This window comes from Tupaia chinensis, unplaced genomic scaffold (genome assembly GCF_000334495.1).
Source record: "Tupaia chinensis unplaced genomic scaffold, TupChi_1.0 Scaffold000384_1, whole genome shotgun sequence".
NCBI lineage: Eukaryota > Metazoa > Chordata > Mammalia > Scandentia > Tupaiidae > Tupaia > Tupaia belangeri.
Window position 1 is genome coordinate 2039238 of NW_006159886.1, and position 10927 is coordinate 2050164.

Here is a 10927-nt window from a genome sequence, read left to right on the forward strand (position 1 = left end):
TTAAAACTCACGCCGGGCGCGTGTGCGTGCGTGCCCAAAATCCCAAGAGGAGAATGGAGGAGAAGGGATTGCGGCGTGACCATCCCCCCTGGGGGGTGATTTCTCGCTTTCTGTCTCTATGTCTCTCTCTGTCTGGCGAGCGCACGCGCCCTACAGTGAAAATCTCTCAAAAAAACAAACAAAAAAAAAACAAAAAAACTCACGCCGGGCGCATGTGCATGCGTGCCCAAGATCCCAAGAGGAGAATGGAGGAGAAGGGGTTGCGGCATAGCCATCCCCTCGGGGGTGGGTGGGTGGATGGGTGATTTCTTGCTCTCTGTCTCTCTGTCTCTCTCTGTCTGTCTGGCGAGCGCATGCGCCCTATAGCGAAAATCTCTCCAAAAAAAAAGAGAATTTCAACTCATGTCAGGATCCTTACCACTAGGAGGGGGAGAAAGTTCTAGGTATGCGTCAAAGAGCACAGCAGGCAGGCCCTGAGAACTGGTGCTGGTATTTGTGAGTGCACATGACCCTTTCTGGCTCTTGCTGATTTTCCAAGTTTACGTCGAAATCCTAAATGAAAGCGAACAGGACCGTGTCTTTTCATCGAATGCAGGTGCACTAACCTGCAGGTGCTTGTGTTTCCATGGGGTGCGGCAGGAAGGTGCGCTAGGAACTGGTCATGGTCAAAAGCTTGGGCTGCAGAGGTGGCGTGGGTCTCGGGGACGGAGTGCTAGTCTGTGAGGGGGACTCTTCTTTCATTATATTGTCTGCATTTTTCTTTACTATGAACATGTATTATTTTAAAATGAAAAAATCTAATAAAACTATGTACACATGTGCATTTTGCTTCCATTGATCAGTTTGGAGGTGTAAAAACTTCCAAACTTCTGATAAGAGAGAGAACCTCCAAGACCAGCAGATGGTATGATGGCTAAGGTGCTGGATCCCACGTGGTTAACTGCACAGTTCGAGTCCTGGACCCAGCCATTTGGAAAACATGCCAGGAGCATGTTCATATGTGCTCAAAATCCCAAAAGGAGAATGGAGGAGAAGGGATTGTGGTGTGGCCATCCCCCTGGGAGATGATTTCTCACTTTCTCTCTCTCTCTTTGTCTCTCTCTGGTGAGCGTACATGCCATATAGAAAACTGAAAAGATAGAGAGATGGAACCTCCTTCGTCTCTTTCTGAGAGCCAGCCCACAGCTGGCCATGCTCAGGAACGCTGCCTTCCCCATGGCTCGCAGGAGCTCAGGCCCTTGTCAGAGGAAGCTCTGCCCTGGAGAGGCCTGCCCTCCGAGACTGAGACGGCATTGTGGTTTCTTCCCCATGCTCTGCGGGGCTTCCCTCTATGTCTCACAACGGGAGCCACTTCTAAACCTTTAAGACCCAATAAAAGGGGCATCTGTGTATGTAATTCTCTCCCTACAGATTCCATTTGTAAGACTTTTCCTCCTAATTGTAACAAAATATACCTAAAATTTACCATTTTAACCTTTTTTTTTGTTTTGGAGAGGTTTTTTTTGCTATAGGGCGCGTGCGCTCGCCAGACAGACAGAGAGAGACAGAGAGATAGAAAGTAAGAAATCACCCCCCCAGGGGGGATGGCCACTCTGCAATCCCTTCTCCTCCATTCTCCTCTCGAGATCTTGGGCACGCACGCACACGCGCCCGGCGTGAGTTTTAAGCCACCGGGTCCGGGACGCGAACCACGGTCGACTACATGGGAGTCCAGTGACATAGCTATTACGCTAACTGCTGGTTCCCCCATTTTAGCCATTTTAAAGGGAATAATTCAGGCTAGCCCCTTGGCCTGTGGTTAGAGAAGCCAGATCCCACACAGCCGATGGCATTTCGAAGTCCAGCCCTTGTGATGTGAACTCATGTGCCCCAAATCCCAAAAGAATGGAGAACTGGGGGAGAAAGGATTATGGTGTGACCACACCTCAGTGGGGGTACTTTCTCCCTCTCTGTCTCTCTCACTGGAGAGTACATGTGCCTCTGGCAAATTAAAAACAAATATTGGGCCCTTGGAAAAGTCCTTTTCTGATGACCCAGTAAATAAAAATGAAGTGTATATAATTCAGTAGCATTAAGTACATTTTGTTTCTTCCATGAGAGTGAGCTAAGCGCCACCTACAGGGCGTTCTTATCAGAGCTATCAATATGGAGAGAGCTATCATAGCAATCCTAATCTCAGCCGGCCCGGACCACCGCATGCATGCACACACCCAGCACACACATCTCAGGGCTGGCCCAGGATGTGAACCCAGGACCTTTCTCATATGGGTCCAGCTGCATTACCACTGTGCCACCACCTGGCCCCACATTAGGTATATTTGTAATGTTGTGTAGCCATCACCACTTGTAATATTTTTTATTTTACAGAAACCCCAAACCTTAATAAGAGTGGGATTTTGTCCCGGAGACCTAAAGTCTTCCTTTCTTCTGCCCAAGCCCAGCACACACAAAGGCCAACTTCTAGCTTCCTGAGGGATGTATTTCCTGGTAACTCATCTTCCTTCCCCACTGTGAGAGGCATGCAGTGAACACCTAGGTGTGGGCTAGATGTTGATTTATAGTTTTAAAATTGCGTCCATTCATTCAAAAAGTAAAGGCGGGCATCAGCCTACGCCAGGAGCCAGGGGTGTAAGGAGCAGAAAGACGTAACCGCGAGACCTCCCAGCCACGAAGAGGGCTGTGGTGAAAAGGCCAGTAGTGGGCTAGGATGTGAAGAAATAGGCACCCTCCCGGAGTGCTGGTGGGGCTGTCAAGTGGTGCAACTGCTGGGGGAAACTGGCAGTTTCACAAGGAGTTACCCAGAGTTATCGTGGGACCCAGCAACTCCACCTTCGTGCTATACTCAAAAGAATTGGGGGAAAAGGCCTGCCCTGTGGTGGTTAGGTGCTGGATCTCACATGGCTGACGGTTTGAATCCTGGTCGCTGTGGCTTAAAAAACACACTGGGGAGGGTCAGCAGATGGCATAGCGGTTTCATCGCTGGACTTCCCCATGGTCAACTGCAGTTCGAGTCCCAGCCCTGGTGGCTTGAAACTCATGCTTGGTACATGTGCATACGTGCCCAAAATCCCAAAAGGAGAATGAAGGAGAAGGGATTGTGGTGTGGCCATCCCCCCTGGGAGGGTGACTTCTCACTTTCCCTCTTACTGTCTCTTTCTCTCCCCAGCAAATACACACACCCTAAGACAAAGACCTCTAAAACAAAACAAAACAAAACACCGTGGGTGCAGCTGTGTGCACGCTCTGAATCCCGACAGGACGGAGAGGTAGCAAGGAGGGGACTTTGATACAGAGATACCCCATTGGGGGTGCTTTCTCCCTGTCTCTCTGTCTCTGTCTTTCCCTGATAAGGGCATGTACCCTCTGGAAAAACAGAAAAAAAGAGAGGGTGAGGAAAACAGAATTGTCAACAGGTGTCACACCCTGGTGGCTTGAAACTCATGCTTGGTACATGTGCATACGTGCCCAAAATCCCAAAAGGAGAATGAAGGAGAAGGGATTGTGGTGTGGCCATCCCCCCTGGGAGGGTAACTTCTCACTTTCCCTCTTACTGTCTCTTTCTCTCCCCAGCAAATACACACACCCTAAGACAAAGACCTCTAAAACAAAACAAAACAAAACACCGTGGGTGCAGCTGTGTGCACGCTCTGAATCCCGACAGGACGGAGAGGTAGCAAGGAGGGGACTTTGATACAGAGATACCCCATTGGGGGTGCTTTCTCCCTGTCTCTCTGTCTCTGTCTTTCCCTGATAAGGGCATGTACCCTCTGGAAAAACAGAAAAAAAGAGAGGGTGAGGAAAACAGAATTGTCAACAGGTGTCACACAGACACTCGCTCACAGTGCACACGGCAGCATGGTTCATAGTAGCCCAAGCGCAGACACAACTCAAGTGCCCATCGTCAGGTGGACGGATGAAGTGGTGTGCCCCCCATTAGTGTGTTATTCAGCCATATGGAGAATAACTGACCCTGCAGCAGTGCAGGTGCACCCTGCACACCTCAGGCTCAGGGAGAGAAGCCGGTCACCAAAGACAACACTCCGTGTGGTTCCCTTTATGTTAAATGTCCCGAACAGGCAGAGCTAGAGACAGAATTCAGGCTGAAGTTCGCCCCAGCCTGCAGGAAGTGAGGAACGGGGAGTGACGGCTTCACGGGTCCTAGGCTTCCTTTTAGGGGTGATGAGAATGTTCTGGAACCAGATAGAGGTAAATGTACTAAATGCCACTGAGTTACGTATTTGAAAACGGTTACAATAGTACATTTGATATTGTGCATATTTCATCACAATTAAAAGAAATAAAAAGCAGAAGATTCTCCTGGGCTTTCTGTGAAGGGAGGACCGTGGTGTACCGGAAATGACATCCTGCGAGAGGTGCAAGGTGGCGGGACGGCAGGACAGGCTCCCCGAGGCAGCCACCTTTGATCTCTGCACTAGAGGACAAGGGCAGACAGCGGGGAGGGGAGTCAGGGCTTCCAGGCAGAGCGGGCAGCACGTGCAGAGGCCCTTAGAGAAGCCTGGTCAACGCCAGGAGCTGGGGACTGGGAGGAGGGAGAGGGCCCAAGATGAGTCTGGAGAGGCCTGTGGGCTCCTGTAAGGGCTGTGGCGTTTCCCAAGAGCGGAGGGCTACACCCAGGAAGGCTCCATGCCAAGGAGCAGCATGGCGCAGGCTGCTGTGCAGAGAATGCGGTGGTGGGCAGCAGGGAGCAAAGCAGATCTGCGAGGAGCTGCAGCCAACGTACAGGTGAGCGGGGACGCAGCCTGGACCAGGGGAGGTGGGGGAGCCGGGGAGGATGGGTGGCTCTGAGGGACACAAGGAAGGGACAACCGGGCAGATGCTGGGTGAGTTCTTGCACAGGGTGAGGAAGATGGGGCACCTCCCAGATGCTTAGCTTGTCAACAGGGGGAATGAAGGTGCAGCCACTGGGCAGCTGGGGAGGGGCAGGCTGGGGTCTTGAGCTCCGGCTTGGATTCAGCCATGTGGGGAGAAATAAGCGGCCAAACACACACTTGGGCTCAGGGCTCTGAGAGCAATCTGGGAGGGATGCATGTCAGGGAGTGACCAGAGTGGGGAGGTCACAGGGCCCAAAGTACAGATGGTCCCACTAAGGGATGACAGCCGGGGGAGAAGGAGGCTTGGGCTCAGGAGGCTCCTGCAAGGAAGGTGGAGGGGGGGAGCTGGGCAGAGAGGTAAGAGGATCGTCAGGGAGGAAGGTCACAGAGGAGGGAGAAGGGGGAGATCTGCAGTGACAACGCTCCCTGAGAAAGGGTCCTCCAGCTACCCTCCCATCTGCTCTGAGAGCCATTGGAAAGTGCTATGCTCTCACTTTTGCTAACCTAAACATTTCACTATCATTGTAAAGTTAATCATGGTAATCTACGGTGTCAGTCTTTCAGGTTTGGTGACTTTCCAGACATCGATTGGAGGGATCTGACATCATTCAGGTCATCACTAGGACAGATCTTTTGCAACCCGAAGCTAAGATTAGGAACCATTATTAAGAACAAATAAATTACCAGATACCCAGAAGGTGTCAAAAGAAAAATAGCCCAGGAGCCATTTGTCCTATACAGTCCCAATAAAAGTGTGAGGCCTTCATCACTAGAATCAGTTCTTATTTTCTTTCAAATTCACCCAGGAGCGACTACGTATTATGTACCTTTGGGCACAGAACTGCTATCAGTGGCTCCTGGCTTTACAACCTTTGTAACAGGGTGTTTATAGGGGAGCTGCATAAGGAATCTGAGACCCAGTGCCTCCTGCTACTGGTGGACAGAGGTATAAGACATGAAAACAATAATAGCAGCTACTATTTTTCCATGGATGCTTTATGAAGATCAGCTCTCACTCCATTCGCAATAGTGCTCTGAACTACATGCAGTGGTCAGGAAAGTAGGGCTAGGAATTTAAAGGGACTTGTCCAAGATCACAGGGCACGTGATGGAGAGAGGCGAGACTCCGCCATAGCATGCTCACTGGGGGCAGGCCACCACTGGGGGCAGGGGATGTGGGAGGAGGATGAGATTGGGTGGGAGATGGATGTCAGGCTGTGGACAAGCTTGTCCTGTAGCCAGTAAGGAACCAGTGCAGGATCCAGGGAGACGCTGACTGGGTTAGTGGGATGCAGAGCGGGCCCTCCCGTTGTGGGGGCCGAAGGCTGAAATCCACTCACGTGGCTCCTGCCGTGGCAATCCCGGGCTGGGCCACCCAGAGCTGAGCTTTTGGTTGGATGATGGACTCATGAAGTCCTTTGCCCTCGACGTCCTCAGTTTATTTTCTAACGACAGAAGTGGTGCACTTGAAACAGCTTTTCACGTCATTAGTGCATGAACACCCTCTCTGCCTCCACCCTCTGCCTCCACCCTCTGCCTTGCTTCCTCCGGGGATTTCCCACTTATTCTTCGCTAAGAGCCATCTCAGAATGGCTGGACTCACAGACAGACCCAGGGCTCTTCCTCACTGTGGGCAAGTTCCCACTGCAGCAGATTCCTGTTGCACTGATTGGGTACTCACCTGTGGCTAGGAGACCTAGGGCCCTGCTTTACCGTCCTGTGTGCCCTGGGAGCTCAGTCCACACCTCCCATAGAGCTGAGCTTGATAAACTGTCCAAGGAACACAGAAAGCCAAGCGTCCACAGAGACTGTGCACTGGCCACACTAGCAAGACACAGATCCTGTGTCCAGACATACTCGTTTCTTAGAGCTGCCGCAGCCAATTAACCACCACGCTGGCGGCTTCAAGCAGCAGTTTAATTCTCAGTTTTAGAGCCAGAGGCCCACGGCCAGCCTGCCTGGGCCAGGGTTCAGGTGTCGGCAGGACTGTGCTCCTTCTAGAGGCCATGGGGAGAGTCAGCCCACTGCCTCTTTCAGCCCCTTCCAGTGCCTCCTGCACGTCCTGTCTTACGGCCACCACACTCCAATCTCTGCCCCCATGGGCACACGCCTTCTCTCCTGCGACAAATCCCTCTCTTGTAAGGACTCTTGTGATTGCATAAGGCCACCTCAAGACTCTAACATAATCACAACCTCAAAGAACCCCCATTTATCCCCTATTTAAGGGGGGATTCACAGGTTCCAGGAATTAGGATGTGGATCTTTTAGAAGGGACCATTTTTTTCCAGCCCACCACAACAAGTGAGGGGGATTCCATCCAGAATCTTTACGTCATTTGCTGTGAACTCAAGGTCATCGCTCTCAAAATCCCTTCCTAGGAGCCCAGTTCCTGATGGAGAAACACAAGATATCATTTAAGGAAGAGTTCATCTTGGGCCAGCAGGCAGTGTGGTGGTTAAGGTGTTGGATCCCACATAGCTGACTTTGTGGTTCGAGTCTTAGACTGACGGTTTAGCAACACACATGGTATGTGTACATGCATGCCCAAAACCCCAAGAGGAGAATGAAAGAGAAGGGGTTGCAGTGTGGTCATCTCCCCTGGGGGCTGATGTCTCACTTTCCCTCTCTTTCTCTCTTTTTCGCTCTGTCTCTCTCTAGTAAGCACACGTGCCCTATAGCAAACTTGAAAAAAAAAAAAAGGAAACAAAAAAAATAGTAAAAGTCCATCTCAGAAAAGGGCTTAACCTTATTTGAGGGGTACCAATTTGAGGGTGCTTTCTCTGGCTGCAAGCATTATCTCAAGAGGTCTCTGGCCACTTCCTCCGCCTCAATGTTCAACTTTATCAGCTCAATTTCAGCTGAGGTCTGAAAATCCCAGTAAGCCCATGGAAAACACCAGGCACATCGGACGTCAGTTATTGAGTGCCTGGCCAGGGATGGAATGAGGATTAGAGAGAAACAAGGAAAAATCCAGACAGCTCATTTTCAGCATGATGACTCTAGGTGACTGTTGTTAAAGTGTATATTATGATTATAATTTTATTTTCATATAAAAATCTTGGAGAAAGTACTATATTTTAAAGAGGGCAGTACCGTATCTTATTTGTTTAAAAGCCAAGCTGTGCTGGAGTGGCTTTTCCTTGCAAAGTGGCAGGTTTTCAGATAATGACAATTTACTGTCATGAAATTAAGAAGTCCACAGGGCCTCAGCACAAACAAAGACTGGGCGGATGAGGTGTCCTCTGCTAAGCCCTGGCAAATGTTATTTTTAGGGAGAAAAACAGGAGCAGAGGATGATGGCTGCTCTCAGGTGACCCAGGGAGTCCAGACGCTCTGACTTCTGAGCCCCTCCCAGGGGAGCCGGGCCACATGCAGTGGGCCCTACATCTCATGGACGGCACGGCCCGGGCCCTGGTGCTCACCGGGAGGGCTATGTGGACCACAGACAGGTCCTTCCAAGGTGCTCAGCGGCTGGCCCCTGTCATGGACAGTGCAGGGTAAGAGCCCTCGGGACGAAGGGCGGGTGGTCCTTGCGCTCCACCTCTCTGGACTGCAGCTGTCCCCTGTGGGCCGGAGGCGGCTCCTGGGCTCCTGCTGACAGGAACTGCTTGGTGCTGCCCTGTGGGCACGTACCCCTCAGAGGACACCAGTGCCATGGGTAGCTGGTGGCAGCCCTGTGAGTCTGCATATACAACATGCCACTTGTGGGCACTGCAATGGATGACACTTTTAAAAAGAAAATGAAGCTTTCCACGCTACCCGCCCAAGGGTCCATACGGCGTTGTTCTGGGTTCCCGTCGTAACTTAAAGGGAAACTTTCGCGATGTCCGGCGCCCTTGATGTCCTGCAGATGAAGGAGGAGGATGTCCTCAAGTTCCTTGCCGCAGGAACCCCCTAGGTGGCACCACCCTTGACTTCCAAATGGAGCAGTACATCTACAAGAGGAAAAGTGACGGCATCTCCATCGTACATCTGAAGAGGACCTGGGAGAAGCTTCTGCTGGCAGCTCGTCCATTGTTGCCATCGATGGTTGCCATAGAAACCCCTGCCAACATCCGTGTTAGATCTTCCAGGAACACTGGACAGAGAGCTGTGCTGAAGTTCGCTGCTGCCACTGGAGCCACTCCTATTGCTGGTCGCTTCACTCCTGGAACCTCCCCTAACCAGATCCAGGCAGCCTTCCGGGAGCCGCGTCTTCTGGTGGTGACTGGTCTCAGGGCCGACCCCCAGCCCCTCACAGAGGCGTCTTATGTTAACCTACCTACCATTGCCCTGTGCACACAGATTCTCCTCTGCTCTGTGTGGACATTGCCATCCTATGCAACAACAAGGGAGCTCATTCGGTGGGTCTGCTGTGGTGGATGCTGGCCAGGGAAGTGCCGCGCATGCGTGGGCCAATCGGAGGTCATGCCTGATCTCTACTTCTACAGAGATCCTGAAGAGATTGAAAAGGAGGAACAGGCTGCAGCTGAGAAGGCTGTGACCAAGGAGGAAATTCAGGGTGAATGGACTGCTCCCGCTCCTGAGTTTACTGCTACTCAGCCCGAGGTTGCAGACTGGTCTGAAGGCGTGCAGGTGCCCTCCGTGCCCATCCAGCAGTTCCCTACTGAAGACTGGAGTGCTCAGCCTGCCACCGAAGACTGGTCTGCAGCCCCCACTGCTCAGGCCACTGAATGGGTGGGAACAACCACTGAGTGGTCTTAAGTCTGCTCTTCACAGACTCTTACAAAAAGTGGAAATAAGGAAAGATAAGGAAAATAAACAACAATTTATAAAAATAAAAAAAAATAAAGAAAATGAAAAGTACCCTCTGTGGGGAAGGTTGAAAGTATTTAAGTAAATACTTGAAATGAGGGTCCCTTCTGTACCTTACCCTGGGCCCCCAGAGCTGGACCCTGAGCCACGGACTTTGGTGTAAATGATTTGCTTGGGTCTTGATCTCAGGAAGCACTGGTGCAGGGTGAGGGTGTTCCAAAGGGGCCACAATGGACAGCAGGGCTCGGTCCTTCCGGGCCTCTCTCTGGGGCGCGTGAAACACACCTCAGATCTGTCCTGTCCTGGGGACTAGGAAGTGGGGTATTCATTCTCCGATCTTCAGCCGCACTGGCTCCCAGACGCTCACCTTTCTAATCCCCCAAGGCAGGCTGGAAAAGCCTAGGCAGTGGCACTGGAGCTGCAGAGGGTGCCACTGGCACCAAGGGTGGTGAGCACTGCAGGGAGGGAGCCCCAGCGTCAGCAGAGTGCACTGCCTGTGCCAGCAGCGGCAGCCCAGGGCAGGTCCTACACGCAGACTCCCAGGCTCCGCCCCAAACCTGGGGATCAGAGTCTGCATGCTAACAAGACCCCTGGCCCCGGATGTGCACACTGCTGTTGGAGAAGCAGCTTATCCCGTAACTGCAGGTCCATTCCGGTTTCCGAGCCCTGAAATGTAACCGCCGGCCCGCATTGCCTGATTGTTCTCAGACTCTTCTGAGCAGGAGGGGATGAAATGCCTCTTATCTTTAATTAGATCAGATAGACCTTCATCCGGGCCCAAAAGGAAGACTGCCTTGGGCAGGAATGATAGGGCTGTCCATAGAGCACTAACACCGAGGGCTTCCCAAACGTGCTCTGCTGGGTTAACATCCCGGAGACCCAGGCTCGGGGTCTCCAGGCCCAGCCCTGCTGGCCCCACTCTCCACACAGCACCCTGTGGACCGCCCGCCTGCACAGGAAGGTTCAGGAAGCCTCGGTGCTCCGGTAGGCCTGCAGCTCAGGACCTGGCGCTGCTTGTCCTTGTCTGCCTTGTCAACATACCTCGGGAAGGAGCACAGAGCTTCTCAGACCCTGACCGGGAATGGGGGATGAAGGAAGGGTGGACTGGGTATCCTCTTGTTCCACCTCCCTGGGGCTCTTGCGGGTGGTCCCCAAAGCCACTGTTCAGCTGCTTGCATACCTGCAGGGACCGGAACCTCATTGCCTCCTAGCAAGTCCATTCCTTGTTTGAATGACACTGATGCTGCAGGTTTTCCTTCTGATCAGCTGGGCTCTGCATCCCTGAGGCTGCCGCCACTGCCGCGTGGGGGCTGATGGCTGGAGAGGAAAAGTGGCCTAGT

The 10927-nt window shown here is 52.2% G+C and overlaps 1 pseudogene; it reads left to right on the forward strand.

The window, feature by feature from the left end:
- Window positions 1-8584: 8584 nt before the first annotated feature.
- LOC102501692 (40S ribosomal protein SA pseudogene) lies at window positions 8585-9579 on the forward strand (annotated as a pseudogene).
- Window positions 9580-10927: the final 1348 nt, after the last annotated feature.